This window comes from Anabrus simplex, chromosome 13 (assembly GCF_040414725.1).
Source record: "Anabrus simplex isolate iqAnaSimp1 chromosome 13, ASM4041472v1, whole genome shotgun sequence".
In the NCBI taxonomy this organism is placed as follows: Eukaryota; Metazoa; Arthropoda; class Insecta; order Orthoptera; family Tettigoniidae; genus Anabrus; species Anabrus simplex.
In genome coordinates, this window is record NC_090277.1 from 13036213 (window position 1) to 13055299 (window position 19087).

Consider the following 19087-nt stretch of genomic DNA (forward strand, 5'->3'; position numbering starts at 1 on the left):
CTTAATATTTTCCCAGTTTGTAATCAATTTTACATCAACGCGTTTGTCAAAATTTTCCACAGTCTTACCAAACACACTGTTATTCATGAGCTTGTAGAAATATTTTTCAAACTCGTTAACCGCATTCGTTCTTAAATTATTGTTCAGATCGATATATGGCTTTAGCCATGGTGACTGATTAAATTCTATTACGCGATGAATTTTGGATAACTTCAGACCATGCTGCAAACACTGTTTTAAATTTCGGTAATGAGTGATATACTTAGATTTATCACACAAATTAGCAATGAGCATTTTCGTCGTTGATGCGATGTACGGGGGCTTCATATTTTCAGGGCAGAACGGTAATTCATTATGAGAAGTGTGTAACTCTTTAGGATACTGTAAGTCAATTTCGAGGAAATAGCCTTTATCAGCTTCATCGTCTAGGGCGTGTAGCTGTAAAGCATCAATTTCGCACTGCGTTAGCCAGCGGAAACCACTCACCGGTAGATGCTGGCTCATCGCCCACCCATACTGATTATTAGCATCGAGATAAACGATATACTGAGATTCCTGACTAGAATCGAAACTCGGCATGTACTTATTATTTGCCTTGGAATACCGCCCGCTGCACTGACTAAGACGCCTCGAATAGATGATTTTATAAAGTGCACCATATCAATATCAGTTAGCAGTTCCAAATTAACCTGCGTGTATTTTAACATCGCGTCCCAACTTAACCCAGGTGCGGTGAAATACTGACATGGGTCAAGGCTGTAGGTGTTCTTACAAACACAGCGAAAATTTTCAAAAACATCAGCTAACAAAAGTACATCTGTCTTCAAATATAAATCGGAGTATTCACCTAGCGTTTGAATGTGGAACTGCTCCCAGATATGTTGTGCATGTAAATAGTCATCATCACTAATATCCGCTGAATTCAGCGAGCTGTAAAAGGATTGTTTCGATGGTAAGGCACGTTCTTCGAGGCGTTCTAAGCAGTCAAGATATTCATAACAAAAAACACCCTTACGCCGAAGTAAATTAAACTGCGCTTCTTCAGGAGAAACGCGTCGAATTTCCGTAAATTGTTCAGGCTGTAAATGACTAGAAAGTTTATCGAGGCTACTCGCCATAAAGCGAAATGAGTCAAGGAATCTCAGTTTTATAGAATGCTCAGCATCTACTTTTACAGACTTTGCAAACACAATGTACCGCTCTTTATTCTGAGGGATTATATCTACTTTTTCATCTGAAGCTCCAAATTGTGAAATGATGAAATGAGAGTCGTAACCAGATAAGTTATGAAAAATTACAGGGATACATTTAGGAACTCTATACTTAAGATTACAGCTATAATAAGCGGCACATCTGTAGAAACCAGTTAAATGATCATGATCAAAAACTTTAGGATCATTTTCGGAAAATTCCCCATCACAAATGCTACACTTTGTAGCACGTTCATGATCATTTAACTGAATTTCGGTGAGTGGCTTCATAGGAATATTACTATTTAGAATACGACCAAGACGAACTGCATCACTTTCAAGTCTTTCTAAAAATACTTTAGCAGCATCATGTCCTCGATACAGCTCTAACTTGTTAAGCGTACTATCGTAACTACACTTGATGTAATACGCGAAGCTATACGGGACATGCATGTGCGTAGTATTAGTGAAAGAGTTGTCAGGATTAGGTAAGCATGTGTTGCATGGCGTGAGGATGGCTTCAAAGTCTGCATAAATCACGAACGGTACCCACATCTGCTTGTGAAAATTTGTAAATTTTAAAACATTATTGCCTGTAGTAGGTATCTCTGTACGTACATGATTGCAGTCATTCTTGGAATGCTTCGTTAACTGATCTTCAGTTCTAAAATACTGCAAGCATCCATCACATAGCCACTTCTTACACCTGTCTTTTGACAACTGACTACTAACAAGTCTACTCAGATTTTTAATCCAGCAAAAGTGGCTATTCTCACTGTTTTCAATATAGAGTAAGTCAACATGAGTACTCTTCTTATGACATGTATAATACAGAGGACCAGCTACTGACTTTTTCTCTACACCATACACATTAATGCTAATGTTATTTAGTTCCTCAAAGCGCTTAATATCCTTTATCTGCACAGGAAATTCTATACTATCATAATTTAGCTGCGTTGAATAGTGTGGATACGATGATGTTCTATTCGCTACATTCCGTTTCACAGGATTTAAAGCTGACATCACCGCCCATGCAAAACATGCTTCGTCATTGTTTTGGATGTTTACAACAGCTTCTTTTCGCTGAATCCATGTCGGCAGCTCGATGTACGATGAACCTCGCATGGGATTGTACTTATTGATGTTAACTTCTAGATACATTATTTCAACTAAAGCCCAGCCTGATTCCTTTTCCTGAAATTCCTCGCTCTTAGTTGAAATAATGTTAGAGACATCCCAAAGTACATCACCAAAATTAGTCGACTCACTTATGACAAAATTCTTCGTATTAAATGATTTAATGTCCGTTATTTCGGATTCATCCGTGCTTTTAATGTACAAGGCGAAAAGTTCAAAATTAACTTTAAATAAATTATGATTGGACAAGGATTTAGCAAGAAGCTGTTGTACATCCGGTTGAACGCAATTTAAAAAGTTTGAAGTGCTCTGAAACTTTTGACTAGTGCGAATTCTGTAACTAGAAATCCTACTTTTAAATGCTGTAGTAATTTCCTCGATGTTTGCGTTACTACCACTTCTACACGCATTATTTTTATGCGCATTACTCCGTAAGTGTCCCTGAAAATATGAAGATGGTACATCAGTATTACAGTGTTCGCAGTAAATAGTTTGAAGTTCATTTTTCCTAGGTTTTTTACTGCTAGTACTTTCTACAGCTACATCAGTAGCTGCACGCTTTTTCCCTACTACTACCTGAGGGCAAGTAGATATTTGATGTACCTCTGCTAAGTGAGCCTGATATTGCTCTACATTAGCGAAGTACAGCCCGCAAACATCACATAAAGCGGATGTTATGCTAGGGTGTTTTACTTTTTTATGCCGCGTAATGGCATCTACCCTCGTAAACGTCGTCTCACACTGCTCGCAGGTGAACGTAGTAGACGCTTCTCCATGCTTCATTTTTAAATGTCGTGTAAGAGCATCTCGTCTTGTAAACGTTACATTGCATTCCCCACAGCAGGGGAACATCTAAAAAGAGAACAACCAATAGAGATTAGGTGAAAGTTACGATGTTCGGAAGAAACCAAGTTTCAACGTATAGAGGTCGGACATGGCTGTGAGTTTGAAATTATAAGATTAACCTCGTCTATAGCATGAGGATTGAAGGGAACGACTATTTATCAATAGACTAAAGTTACGATGTTCGGAAGAAAACAAGTTTCAACGTATAGAGGTCGGACATTGCTGTGAGTTCGAAATTATAAGATTAACCTCGTCTATAGCATGAGGATTGAAGAGAACAACTATTTATGATTAGCTTAAAGTTAGGATGTTCGGAAGAAACCAAGTTTCAACGTATAGAGGTCGTACATTGCTATGAGATTGAAATTATAAGATTATCCTCTTCTATGATATGCAGATTAAAGAAAATAACTATTTATAGACTAAAGTTACGATGTTTTAGAAGAAACCAAGTTTCAGCCTGTTGAGGTCAGACATAGCTATGTGTGTGTTTGAAATTATAAAATTAAGCTCGTCTATAGCATGAGGATTAAAGAGAACGACTATTTATCAATAGACTCAAGTTACGATGTTTTAGAAGAAACCAAGTTTCAGCCTGTTGAGGACAGACATAGCTATGTGTGTGTTTGAAATTATAAGATTAACCTCTTCTATGACATGCAGATTAAAGAAAATAACTATTTATCAATAGACTAAAGTTACGATGTTTTAGAAGAAACCAAGTTTCAGCCTGTTGAGGTCAGACATAGCTATGTGTGTGTTTGAAATTATAAAATTAACCTCGTCTATAGCATGAGGATTGAAGAAAACGACTATTTATCAATAGACTAAAGTTACGATGTTCGGAAGAAACCAAGTTTCAACGTATAGAGGTCGGACATTGCTGTGAGTTTGAAATTATAAGATTAACCTCGTCTATAGCATGAGGATTGAAGAGAACAACTATTTACGATTAGCCTAAAGTTAAGATGTTCGGATGAAACCAAGTTTCAACGTATAAAGGTCGGACATTGCTATGAGTTTGAAATTATAAGATTATCCTCTTCTATGACATGCAGATTAAAGAAAATAACTATTTATCAATAGCTAAAGTTACGATGTTTTAGAAGAAACCAAGTTTCAGCCTGTTCAGGTCAGACATAGCTATGTGTGTGTTTGAAATTATAAAATTAACCTCGTCTATAGCATGAGGATTGAAGAGAACGACTATTTATCAATAGACTAAAGTTACGATGTTTTAGAAGAAAGAAAGTTTCAGCCTGTTGAGGACAGACATAGCTATGTGCGTGTTTGAAATTATAAATTTAACCTCGTCTATAGCATGAGGATTGAAGAGAACAACTATTTATGATTAGCTTAAAGTTACGATGTTCGGAAGAAACCAAGTTTCAACGAATAGAGGTCAGACATACCTTAAAATCTTCGCGCTGCAAACTGTTACTCGGATGAATAAAATGCGGGCGTTCAAGCCTGAAACTCGAATGATAATATTCTGGTCGTACCTAAAAGAAAAGAACAAACATATATGAATGTAGTGTAGGGTACATCAGTTAGCCTAGCTATCTTTACAACTCAAAGTTCGAAAACATACCTTTAAAATGCATGTGCTGCAGACTGTTACTCGGATAAATAAAATGCGTACGTTCAAGCCTGAAACTCGAATGATAATATTCTGGTCGAATCTAAAAAGAAAAGAACAAACATATATGAATGTAGTGTAGGGTGCATCAGCTAGCCTAGCTATCTTTACAACTCAAAGTTCGAAAACATACCTTAAAAATGCACGTGCTGCAGACTGTTACTCGGATGAATAAAATGCGTACTTTCAAGCCTGTAATTCGAACGGTACCTAAAAAGAAAAGAACAAACATATATGAATGTAGATGTCTATTACCTAGCGTAGAAGTTGCTTTGCAAACAGTAACTAACAGTTCTACCTTACCTTAAGATAAAGACTGAAGAATAATATTCACAGCAGACAGTACTTAGACGGGAGATGTGTACGTAATAAACGCATACAGAGAACTGTGAGCGCTTCACGCAGACTGCAGCGAGTCAATATGCTGCTTGTTACCAAGCGGATGTGAAAGTCGCTGACAACTGCAGTACAGTTGGAACTAAATGTTTATGCAACAAGAGCTCTCCTGAGGGTCTTACGCTGAGTTCTGCGCTCTGACGTATTTAAGCCGGAATCGAACCTCCTGTTGATGCCGAGGTGTCAGAATTTAAGAGTTCTGCAGCGGATCGAGCCTTAGAAAGTTAGCGCGCGATCCTCGACCTCTGGACTTAAACGGGAGGGTACTAAGCTACATCCGCGATATTCCTTACCTGTAGGCACTTAAAGGTATTGAGCTGAAACTATATTTAACTAGATCATGTAGTTACACGTTATGACGATCGCGCAGGTCCCCCTCGCCTAGCATTTGCTATTTTTTACGGCTTCTAACAGTAGGAGTTCGAACCCGCTATCTTCCGAAGTAGCGAGAATGATTGCGGGTACAAGAGGGTTGAGGGTGATTCATCTGTCGGATGGAGGTGATAAGCCTTATGCAGGCTTCTTCGGTAGGAGTAGGCTATGTGCCGGTACCGGGACATCTAGTTATAAAACCCGCTACAACTGATTTGTCGCGTATACTGCGATTTAAAATCCTAGTCAGGAAGCGTAACCGGTTGTAAAACTATGGTGCATGATCTAAGAGGCGGGGTGTGCAAAAAAGCCAGCATTAAGTAAGGGCTGTTGATAGGGGGCGTTAAACCTTGTGCAGACTCCTTCGAAAATGATTGTGAGTACAAGATATTGATGGTGATTCATCTGTCGGATGGAGGCGATAAGCTGTGTGCAGGCTGAGGGCGTGCAAAAAGCCAGCATTAAGTAAGGGCTGTTGATAGGGGGCGTTAAACCTTGTGCAGGCTCCTTCGAAAATGATTGTGAGTACAAGACGTTGATGGTGATTCATCTGTCGGATGGAGGCAATAAGCCTTGTGCAGGCTTCTTCGGTAGGAGTAGGCTATGTGCCGGTACCGGGATATCTAGTTATAAAACCCGCTATAACAAATTTATCGCGTATACTGCGATTTAAAATCCTAGTCAGGAAGGGTAACCGGTCGTAAAACTATGGTGTATGATCTAAGAGACGGGGTGTGCAAAAAAGCTAGCATTAAGTAAGGGCTGTTGATGGGGACGTTAAACCTTATGCAGACTCCTTCGAAAATGATTGTGAGTACAAGAGTGTTGAGGGTGATTCATTTGTCGGATGGAGGCGTTAAGCTGTGTGCAGGCTTCTTCGGTAGGAGTAGGCTATGTGCTGGCACCGAGTTTTACCCTCTCCCTACGGTAGTATATTACATTCTTAGGCAGTTTCGAGGGTGTGCAAAAAAAGCCAGTATTAAGTAAGGGCTGTTGATGGCGGGTGTTAAACCTTGTACAGGCTCCTTCAACAGGAGAAGCCTACATGCCGGCGCCGTGCAGGCTCTTTCGATAGGAGTGGGCTATATGCTGGCACTGTGTTTTAACCTCTCCGTACAATCATGATATTTTATGTTAGGAAATTACACGGGCTAAATGCTACACACAGCTAAGAAGACGTTCCGCGAGTTACAAGTGGCTTATCAGCACACCGTGTCTTCATTCAAGGTTACTACAGCCGGATGCGTGTACAATTTCAGCCAACACATACATTCAGCACCACGCTCTGAATGACTGCGCTGATACAACTTCAAAGACTGTAGAACAAAAAAATGTAACCCATAGCCTACAGTTTGGTTTAGTGTGCTTGCCTCTCACCCGGCAGTCTCGGGTTCGATTCTCTTGGGAATAAAAATATGTTTTACAGATTTTAAATCGCAAGAATTTGTTTTATGACTAGTTACCCTTCCTGACACAAAACTGGCAGTATCTAGCCTCTTACATCATACACTATTGTTTTCGACCGGTTGCCCTTCCTGACGTCAAAGAACTCGGATTAAAAATCTGCTTTACAACTACTTGCCTTTCTAACATGAGAATCGGGGTTTTACAGCTAGATGCACTTCTTAGATTTTAAATCGCTGTATCATGAACTATTGTTTTACAGCCGGATGCCCTTCCTGACGCAAAACTAAGATTTTAAATCGCAAGAATTTGTTTTAAGACTAGTTGCCCTTCCTGATGCAAAACTGGCAGTATCTAGCCTCTTACATCATACATTATTGGTTTCGACCGGTTGCCCTTCCTGACGTCAAAGAACTGGGATTAAGAATCTGTTTTACAACTAGTTACCCTTTCTAACACGAGAATCGGGGATTTACAGCTAGATGCTCTTCTTAGTGCTGGAACTAAGATTTTAAATCGCTGTATCACGAACTATTGTTTTACAGCCGGATGCCCTTCCTGACGCAAAACTAATATTTTAAATCTTAAGAATTTGTTTTAAGACTAGTTGCCCTTCCTGACGCAAAACTAGCAGTATCTAGCCTCTTACATCATACACTATTGTTTTCGACCGGTTGCCCTTCCTGACGTCAAAGAACTCGGATTAAGAATCTGTTTTACAACTAGATGCTCTTTTTAACACGAGAATCGGGGATTTACAGCTAGATGCTCTTCTTAGATTTTAAATCGCTGTATCACGAACTATTGTTTTACAGCCGGATGCCCTTCCTGACGCATGACTAAGATTTTATATCGCAAGAATTTGTTTTAAGACTAGTCGCCCTTCCTGACGCAAAACTGGTAGTATCTAGCCTCTTACATCATACACTATTGTTTTCGACCGGTTGCCCTTCCTGACGTCAAAGAACTGGGATTAAGAATCTGTTTTACAACTAGTTACCCTTTCTAACACGAGAATCGGGGATTTACAGCTAGATGCTCTTCTTAGATTTTAAAAAGCAGTATCTAGCCTCTTACATCATACACTATTGTTTCACGGTATGGCCGGTTGCCCTTCCTGACGCTGAAAGACCGGGATTTAGCCAGTTACCCTTCCTGATACAACAAGACTAGGATTTATTTTAGACTGCACTTGGCTAGAAATAGCCACACGAAATTATTATATAGAAAGAGAATTGCTGGGCGGATGACAGCTCACGCAAGAGGGCAGCACGGTGATTAAAGATGGTGGATGACAGCTGTCAAAAAAAGCACATGGCTTTGTTTCCAAACAAGAGCACTTGGAATTTGCCGCCACCACATTTCAACTAAAGATTGCAGCACTGTTCTCTCTGGATTAAAGATGGCGGATGACAGCTGTCAGAAAAGCATATAGGTTTGTAAAGCACGTGGAATTTACCGCCACCACATTTCAAAGGTAAGTAGCTAAAGAGGGGCAGCACGGTGATTAAAGATGGCGGTTGACAGCTGTCAAAAAAGCATGTTGATTTGTTTCCAAACAAGAGCACGTGGAATTTGCCGCCACCACATTTCAACTAAAGATTGCAGCACTGTTCTCTCTGCATTAAAGTTGGCGGATGACAGCTGTCAGAAAAGCATATAGGTTTGTAAAGCACGTGGAATTTACCGCCACCACATTTCAACTAAAGAGGGCAGCACGGTGATTAAAGATGGCGGTTGACAGCTGTCAAAAAAGCATGTTGATTTGTTTCCAAACAAGAGCACGTGGAATTTGCCGCCACCACATTTCAACTAAAGATTGCAGCACTGTTCTCTCTGGATTAAAGATGGCGGATGACAGCTGTCAGAAAAGCATATAGGTTTGTAAAGCACGTGGGATTTACCGCCACCACATTTCAAAGGTAAGTAGCTAAAGAGGGCAGCACGGTGCTCAAAGATGGCTGCTGTCAAAAAGCATTTTTCAAATTATCCGCCACCACATTTCAAAGGTAAGAAGCTAAAGAGGGCAGCACTGTGCTCTGTGGATTAAAGATGGCGGATGACAGCTGCACGTGGATTTGTTTATCTCACGCTAGTGAGGTTAAGTTGGTAGCACTAAGGTTTAGGCCCGCCAAGATGGCAGCACTGCCGATGACAGGTGACGAATTTACATCTACTACGATAAAGAGGGCAGCACGGTGCTCTCTGGATTAAAGATGGCGGATGACAGCTGTCAAAAAAGCATGTGGCTGTCAAAAAGCACGTGGCTTTGTTTACCTCGAGCTAGTTAGGTTAAGTTGGTACTACTGAGGTTTAGGCCCGTCAAGATGGCAGTACTGGGGTTAGCGATGCGTTGTTGTCTGTCAAAAAGCACGTGGCTGTCAAAAAACACGTGGCTTTGTTTACCTCGCGCTAGTTAGGTTAAGTTGGTACTATTGAGGTTTAAGCCCGTCAAGATGGCAGTACTGAGGTTAGCGATGCGTTGTTGTCGATGACAGCTGTCAAAAAGCACGTGGCTTTGTTTACAAATTCAAATTTCCCGCGGGTGGTGGAGGAGACCTCTGGGAGGCCTCTGGCTGTGGTGGTGGTGGAGGAGGCATCTGGGAGGCCTCTGGCTGTGGTGGTGGTGGTGGAGGTGGCCTCTGGGAGCCGGTGGGGGTGGTGGCGCCCGAACCCGCTTATTATACTACTTTCGTAGGTATAATTTTTATTAACGTGCCAGAAACCAACGACATGTTGCTGTTGCCATTTCAACACCGTTTTAAGGACCGCCGACCCAAGCCGGGATTTGAACCTCCGAACTCGGACTTAGAAGGACAGCGACTCAACCAACTGAGCCACATGAAAAAGAGGCGCTTGTGATTACTGTTATAAATAGATGCAGTTAGTATTTTTACAAAGGTTTTATGAGGAGCATTTATTAAGGCGTACGTTTACCAGTCGTCCTGAATGCACGAGACCAGACGGAAGAACTAGCTGGAAGCTAAAGAGCCTTGCAGGGATCACTTCCTTCTCTGTACACTTTTCCAAACCAAACTCCATGGTGTAACAGCCCCGAAGGGCCATCGCCTACCAAGCGACCGCTGTTCAGCCCGAAGGCCTGCAGATTACGAGCTGTCGTGTGGTCAGCACGACTTATCCTCTCCGCCATTATTCTTGGCTTTCTAGACCGGGGCCGCCATCTCACTGTCAGATAGCTCCTCCATTATAAGCACGTGGGCTGAGTGTACCTCGAACCAGCCCTCAGATCCAAGTAAAAATCCCTGACCTGGCCGGGAATCGAACCCGGGACCTCCGGTAAGAGGCAGGGAGGCTACTCATATACTTTTAGTCTCCTTATTTCAGATCTTGACTTACGGCATCTTGCATTCGATTCCCGGCACTGACAGAGTTATATGGGGAAGATACAGCCTTGTTTGTGGGTGCAGTAGAGTTGGCCTTGAGTCTCCCGTAATCGAAATATCTACGACCTGGAAGGTGGTCACCTTCACGGGGCGTAGTACCAAAGTGATTCCTTTTTTTAAGAAGACAAATTAAATAAAGATTCTACTTCCTCACATATTGTGAACGATATTATCAATTTTACGAACAGTTTCAATAATGCAGCCGGTTTATGTTAAGAGTTATGATTTCGATTGTTGGATATAATTACATGGCAACAATCAAAACCATCAATATCTACTGAAGATCCGTCACCTCACTCGGTACGACCGACTTTCTTTTCATATCTACCGGGTGAGTTGGCCGTGCGGTTAGGGGCGCACAGCTGTGAGCTCCCATTCGGGAGATAGTGGGTTCGAACCACTGTCGGCAGCCCTAAAAGTGATTTTCCGTGGTTTTCCATTTTCACACTAGGCAAATGCTGAGGCTGTACCTTAATTAAGGTGACACTCCGGAGATAAAAGTCGATATTTCGGTCATTTTGGTGAAATGTTTATGACTGAAATTGAAAAGATTGACTTTCTTTCTTCTTGTCACGAAATTGTTCCGCTGTAATAATGCTTTGTTTGCCAATTGTAATTTTACATGTAAATCCCTTTTTTCTCCCATAATATTCTGCCAAATGTAACAAAATTTAATGGTATATGTATTACAGCTACATTAAGAAACCTGCGTGTGGAATTTTTGATTGCAGAATTTTTCAAGTAGTAGGGATTTTTTAGTTCAAAATTTTAGAACGTAAAAATTACACAAACCTTAGTACGATATATCTGCTTATATAAATTATGTACAGAAAAATCGATACGAAGTGCTTTTAAAAGACGTATTATCTACCTAATTACGAATTTACATGAACATGTTAATTACATTTCATGAAGAAAAGGGAATTTAAAAAGTAAAAATAAAAATTTATTTTGGAAAAACTAGTAATTGTATATGAAAGAAATGTTCGTGGTATATCTACTTTTATGTGGGTGACATTCCCACATAGTTTCGTGAAATCCATGGTTCAGGTAAATATATATTTTTATCTCCAGATGGCCTTAAGGCCACGGCCGCTTCCTTCCCGCTCCTAGTCCTTTCGTTTCCCATCGTCGCCATAAGACCTACGGTGCGACGTAAAGCAAATTCTAAATAAAAATTAAAATACATTTTCACAACCCCTTCCAAGGAAAAGTTGTATCCACGCTACTGCCCTGGGTACGCCACTGCTTCCACTCGCCATTTAAGGTACAAGGTGAGCCCGAAGAATGGTCGGATACTCAAAATACACCACCATAAATGATGGCTCAAAAATACTAAAGAAAGGTAAGGGATGGGATCTAGTGTTTTAAGTAGAATCTGTATCAATAGAACATGACTTCCCATTTCAAAAATGTTTCATGCATCGACTGCGATTCAGGCCTCGGCCGTCTTGATGAAAAGATAGAACCATTGGAACTGAGTTATCACGTCCGCTAATAACAAAATAGTTACCCGCACTGTTGATGGTGCCATTTGAGGTTCCAATCAGTCGCCGGGCATTTGACAAAATACATAGGCCTAAGGCACGCATCTGCGACCTGTCTTGCTACTGTTAGAATAAAATGAAAATAAACTTTTTTCATGACTTACCGAGGATACATAGTTTGGCTTATTTATGACAAAATGGTCCATCTTTAAGAAAAGTTACTTATATGGTACAAAATGAGGAACTAACGTGAAGCTCACAATCCTGTCACAGTCTTCGCAACGCAGGAAATTAAACTCAGCACATCTCTCAACCACGGTACAACCCCAGGGTCGGTAGGGCATTGTTGTTTCCTGCAATCAATGTGCAAAAGATGACACGATGTTGTAAGCTTGCAACTGTTTCTGACCGTGGCCCCCGTTATCTCGGTGGTCACGTTCCGGCCCCCTACTAATTGCCCTTTTCCTCATCTCATGACATTTGTCAACACACGGTTATATTCCCAATACTGAGGCCTCTACAGTGAAATATCCCCGCGCATCACAATCCTAAGTGTTTTCCTTTCTTTCAAGCAGAACAAATATGGAGAATGATGTATGACTTTGCCAGTAGATTCTTTGTCGCTACGTTAATTTAATATTTCGGCGTAAGTTTCTAAATTGTTTGTACCGTACGTAAAACAACGGCTGATCCTCGCTCTAGTTTCCGGAAACATTTTTGAGGGCCGGTCCCCCTGAGCCCCCTTTGGCTACGCCAGTGCAGTAATGCTCTCAAAATTGATTAAAACTGGACTCCATTTCCAACCAGTGTGCCAGTTCTTTCTCCTGTCAACCAGAGAGTATATGCGATTTTAACCGAATTTCTAAACAATTGTGATTAAAATAGGTATATAATGTGTGTTTTCCCCCTTTTCTTACCTCTCTTACTTAATCAAAAATTGGTATTGATTTTCGTCTCGCTAAATATATATATATATTTTTTTTTTAGTGCACATCATGAATATTGTGAATTTCAGAACATTCAGGGAGTTCGTGGTGTGAAAGGGACTGTTTCAGGTGAGATTTTCTGCCTGCCATATATGTAATTTCTTTCCTGTGTCTGTCATATATATTGTTGTGTAACTTGTCAATTTTTAACGGTTTTCTGGCTGTATGGTTGATGGCACCAAAATCCAAATGTATTTTAAAAAGCGGCAGTCTTACCTACACTCGTTCAGTGCCAGCTGCCGCTACAGCTAGCGGTTTCTTATCTACTTAACAACAAACAGCCTACAATATCGCGCCCATAGATGTGAATATCTTTAGAAGTTATATTTTCGATCTGCGATTTGTTTAAGTGTCTGTGTGTTGAAGAATTGTATAAATGTACTTGTTTTAATTGAGAGAAGATGGTGAAACGAACACGAACGAATGCCAGTGACAGAGAGTTTGTTAAAAGTTTCTTTCAGCCGTCGATTATACAGTGAGAAAGGTCAAATTATGAATAAGATAAGGCCTACGCCTGAACTGTAATAGTGTGCCGTGAGTCTACACGTCATTTCACATGACCAGAGTACATACGATAGATAGTCTGCCTAAAGTGTATTGCTAGACATGTTGCTATTAAGTCGTAAGGATAGCCGTAAAAATATGAACTCTTCGCGCGGTAGTTCAGAAATATGATAAATTGAAAGCTCACATCTGCAGTAGCATGAACTTTTCAAACTTCGGTATCACAAGAAGAGATTTACAACTCGGTAAACAACATGCTCTGCACACTGTTCAACATGCTCTGCACACTGGTCAACATGCTCTGCACACTGGTCAACATGCTCTGCACACTACCAACATGCTCTGCACACTGGTCAACATGCTCTGCACACTGACCAACATGCTCTGCACACTACCAACATGCTCTGCACACTGGCCAACATGCTCTGCACACTGGTCAACATGCTCTGCACACTACCAACATGCTCTGCACACTGGTCAACATGCTCTGCACACTACCAACATGTTCTGCACACTGGCCAACATGACCAACATGCTCTGCACACTGGTCAACATGCTCTGCACATACCAACATGCTCTGCACACTGACCAACATGCACTGCACACTACCAACATGCTCTGCACACTGGTCAACATGCTCTGCACACTGGTCAACATGCTCTGCACACTGACCAACATGCTCTGCACACTGACCAACATGCTCTGCACACTGACCAACATGCTCTGCACACTACCAACATGCTCTGCACACTGGTCAACATGCTCTGCACACTGACCAACATGCACTGCACACTACCAACATGCTCTGCACACTGACCAACATGCACTGCACACTGACCAACATGCACTGCACACTACCAACATGCTCTGCACACTGGTCAACATGCTCTGCACACTGACCAACATGCTCTGCACACTACCAACATGCTCTGCACACTGGTCAACATGCACTGCACACTACCAACATGCTCTGCACACTGGTCAACATGCTCTGCACACTGACCAACATGCTCTGCACACTACCAACATGCTCTGCACACTGGCCAACATGACCAACATGCTCTGCACACTGGTCAACATGCACTGCACACTACCAACATGCTCTGCACACTGGTCAACATGCACTGCACACTGGTCAACATGCTCTGCACACTGGTCAACATGCTCTGCACACTGGTCAACATGCACTGCACACTGGTCAACATGCACTGCACACTGGTCAACATGCACTGCACACTACCAACATGCTCTGCACACTGGTCAACATGCTCTGCACACTGACCAACATGCTCTGCACACTGACCAACATGCACTGCACACTACCAACATGCTCTGCACACTGGCCAACATGACCAACATGCTCTGCACACTACCAACATGCTCTGCACACTGGCCAACATGACCAACATGCACTGCACACTGGTCAACATGACCAACATGCTCTGCACACTGACCAACATGCACTGCACACTGCCAACATGCTCTGCACACTACCAACATGCTCTGCACACTGGCCAACATGACCAACATGCACTGCACACTACCAACATGCTCTGCACACTGGCCAACATGACCAACATGCTCTGCACACTGACCAACATGCTCTGCACACTGGCCAACATGACCAACATGCTCTGCACACTGACCAACATGCTCTACACACTGGTCAACATGACCAACATGCTCTGCACACTGGTCAACATGCTCTGCACACTGACCAACATGCTCTGCACACTGGTCAACATGCTCTGCACACTGACCAACATGCACTGCACACTACCAACATGCTCTGCACACTGGCCAACATGACCAACATGCTCTGCACACTACCAACATGCACTGCACACTACCAACATGCTCTGCACACTGGTCAACATGCTCTGCACACTGGCCAACATGACCAACATGCACTGCACACTGGCCAACATGACCAACATGCACTGCACACTGGTCAACATGCTCTGCACACTACCAACATGCTCTGCACACTGACCAACATGCTCTGCACACTGGCCAACATGACCAACATGCACTGCACACTGGCCAACATGACCAACATGCTCTGCACACTACCAACATGCACTGCACACTACCAACATGCACTGCACACTGACCAACATGCTCTGCACACTGGCCAACATGCTCTGCACACTACCAACATGCTCTGCACACTGGTCAACATGCTCTGCACACTGACCAACATGCTCTGCACACTACCAACATGCTCTGCACACTGGTCAACATGCACTGCACACTGACCAACATGCTCTGCACACTACCAACATGCTCTGCACACTGACCAACATGCTCTGCACACTGACCAACATGCTCTGCACACTGACCAACATGCTCTGCACACTGACCAACATGCTCTGCACACTACCAACATGCTCTGCACACTGGTCAACATGCTCTGCACACTGGTCAACATGCTCTGCACACTGGTCAACATGCTCTGCACACTACCAACATGCTCTGCACACTGGTCAACATGCTCTGCACACTGGCCAACATGCACTGCACACTACCAACATGCTCTGCACACTACCAACATGCTCTGCACACTGGTCAACATGCTCTGCACACTGACCAACATGCTCTGCACACTACCAACATGCTCTGCACACTGGCCAACATGCTCTGCACACTGACCAACATGCTCTGCACACTGGTCAACATGCTCTGCACACTGACCAACATGCTCTGCACACTACCAACATGCACTGCACACTGACCAACATGCTCTGCACACTGGCCAACATGCACTGCACACTACCAACATGCTCTGCACACTGGTCAACATGCTCTGCACACGGCCAACATGCTCTGCACACTACCAACATGCTCTGCACACTGGTCAACATGCACTGCACACTACCAACATGCTCTGCACACTACCAACATGCTCTGCACACTACCAACATGCTCTGCACACTGGCCAACATGCTCTGCACACTACCAACATGCTCTGCACACTGGCCAACATGCTCTGCACACTGGCCAACATGCACTGCACACTACCAACATGCACTGCACACTACCAACATGCTCTGCACACTGGTCAACATGCTCTGCACACTGGCCAACATGCACTGCACACTACCAACATGCACTGCACACTACCAACATGCTCTGCACACTGGTCAACATGCTCTGCACACTGGTCAACATGCTCTGCACACTACCAACATGCTCTGCACACTCGCCAACATGCACTGCACACTACCAACATGCTCTGCACACTACCAACATGCTCTGCACACTGGTCAACATGCTCTGCACACTGGTCAACATGCTCTGCACACTGGCCAACATGCTCTGCACACTGACCAACATGCTCTGCACACTACCAACATGCTCTGCACACTGGCCAACATGCACTGCACACTACCAACATGCTCTGCACACTACCAACATGCTCTGCACACTGACCAACATGCTCTGCACACTACCAACATGCTCTGCACACTACCAACATGCTCTGCACACTGGTCAACATGCTCTGCACACTGGCCAACATGCTCTGCACACTAGTCAACATGCTCTGCACACTGGTCAACATGCTCTGCACACTGCCAACATGCTCTGCACACTGGTCAACATGCTCTGCACACTGACCAACATGCTCTGCACACTGACCAACATGCTCTGCACACTGACCAACATGCTCTGCACACTGGTCAACATGCTCTGCACACTGGCCAACATGCTCTGCACACTGGTCAACGTGCACTGCACACTACCAACATGCTCTGCACACTGGTCAACATGCTCTGCACACTGACCAACATGCTCTGCACACTGGTCAACATGCACTGCACACTACCAACATGCTCTACACACTGGTCAACATGCTCTGCACACTACCAACATGCTCTGCACACTGACCAACATGCTCTGCACACTGACCAACATGCACTGCACACTACCAACATGCTCTGCACACTGGTCAACATGCTCTGCACACTGGTCAACATGCTCTGCACACTGACCAACATGCTCTGCACACTACCAACATGCTCTGCACACTGGTCAACATGCACTGCACACTACCAACATGCTCTGCACACTGGTCAACATGCTCTGCACACTGGTCAACATGCTCTGCACACTGACCAACATGCTCTGCACACTACCAACATGCTCTGCACACTGGCCAACATGACCAACATGCACTGCACACTGACCAAGATGCTCTGCACACTGACCAACATGCACTGCACACTGACCAACATGCTCTGCACACTACCAACATGCTCTGCACACTGGCCAACATGACCAACATGCACTGCACACTGACCAAGATGCTCTGCACACTGACCAACATGCACTGCACACTGACCAACATGCTCTGCACACTACCAACATGCTCTGCACACTACCAACATGCACTGCACACTGACCAACATGCTCTGCACACTGGTCAACATGCACTGCACACTGGTCAACATGCTCTGCACACTACCAACATGCACTGCACACTGGCCAACATGCACTGCACACTGGTCAACATGACCAACATGCTCTGCACACTGACCAACATGCTCTGCACACTGACCAACATGCACTGCACACTGGCCAACATGCACTGCACACTACCAACATGCACTGCACACTGGCCAACATGCACTGCACACTGGTCAACATGACCAACATGCACTGCACACTACCAACATGCTCTGCACACTGGCCAACATGCACTGCACACTACCAACATGCTCTGCACACTGGCCAACATGCTCTGCACACTGGCCAACATGCACTGCACACTACCAACATGCTCTGCACACTGACCAACATGCTCTGCACACTACCAACATGCTCTGCACACTGGTCAACATGCTCTGCACACTACCAACATGCACTGCACACTGGTCAACATGCTCTGCACACTACCAACATGCTCTGCACACTGGTCAACATGCACTGCACACTACCAACATGCTCTGCACACTGGCCAACATGCACTGCACACTACCAACATGCACTGCACACTGGCCAACATGCACTGCACACTGGTCAACATGACCAACATGCTCTGCACACTGACCAACATGCACTGCACACTGGTCAACATGACCAACATGCTCTGCACACTGACCAACATGCACTGCACACTGGTCAACATGCACTGCACACTGACCAACATGCTCTGCACACTGGTCAACATGCACTGCACACTGGTCAACATGACCAACATGCTCTGCACACTGACCAACATGCACTGCACACTGGTCAACATGCACTGCACACTGACCAACATGCTCTGCACACTGGCCAACATGACCAACATGCTCTGCACACTGACCAACATGCACTGCACACTGGTCAACATGACCAACATGCTCTGCACACTGACCAACATAAAGATACAGCGAAAAATGAAATGAAATTTTGTAGACGTACAGTACTTCTCCGTCCGACTCATTGGCTGAATGGTCAGCGTACTGGCCTTCGGTTCAGAGGGTCCCGGGTTAGATTCCCGGCCGGGTCGGGGATTTTAACCTTGATTTGTTAATTCCAATGGCCCGGGGGCTGGGTGTTTGTGCTGTACCCAATATAACACTATCCTCCACCACAATAACACGCATTTACCTACACATGGCCCTCCATTGGAGGGTCTGCCTTAAAAGGGCTGCACTTGGGTAAAAATAGCCTCACGAAATTAAATTAGATCTTTTCCAAGCATGGCCGACAGACCATTTTCAAAATGTTACCAGTG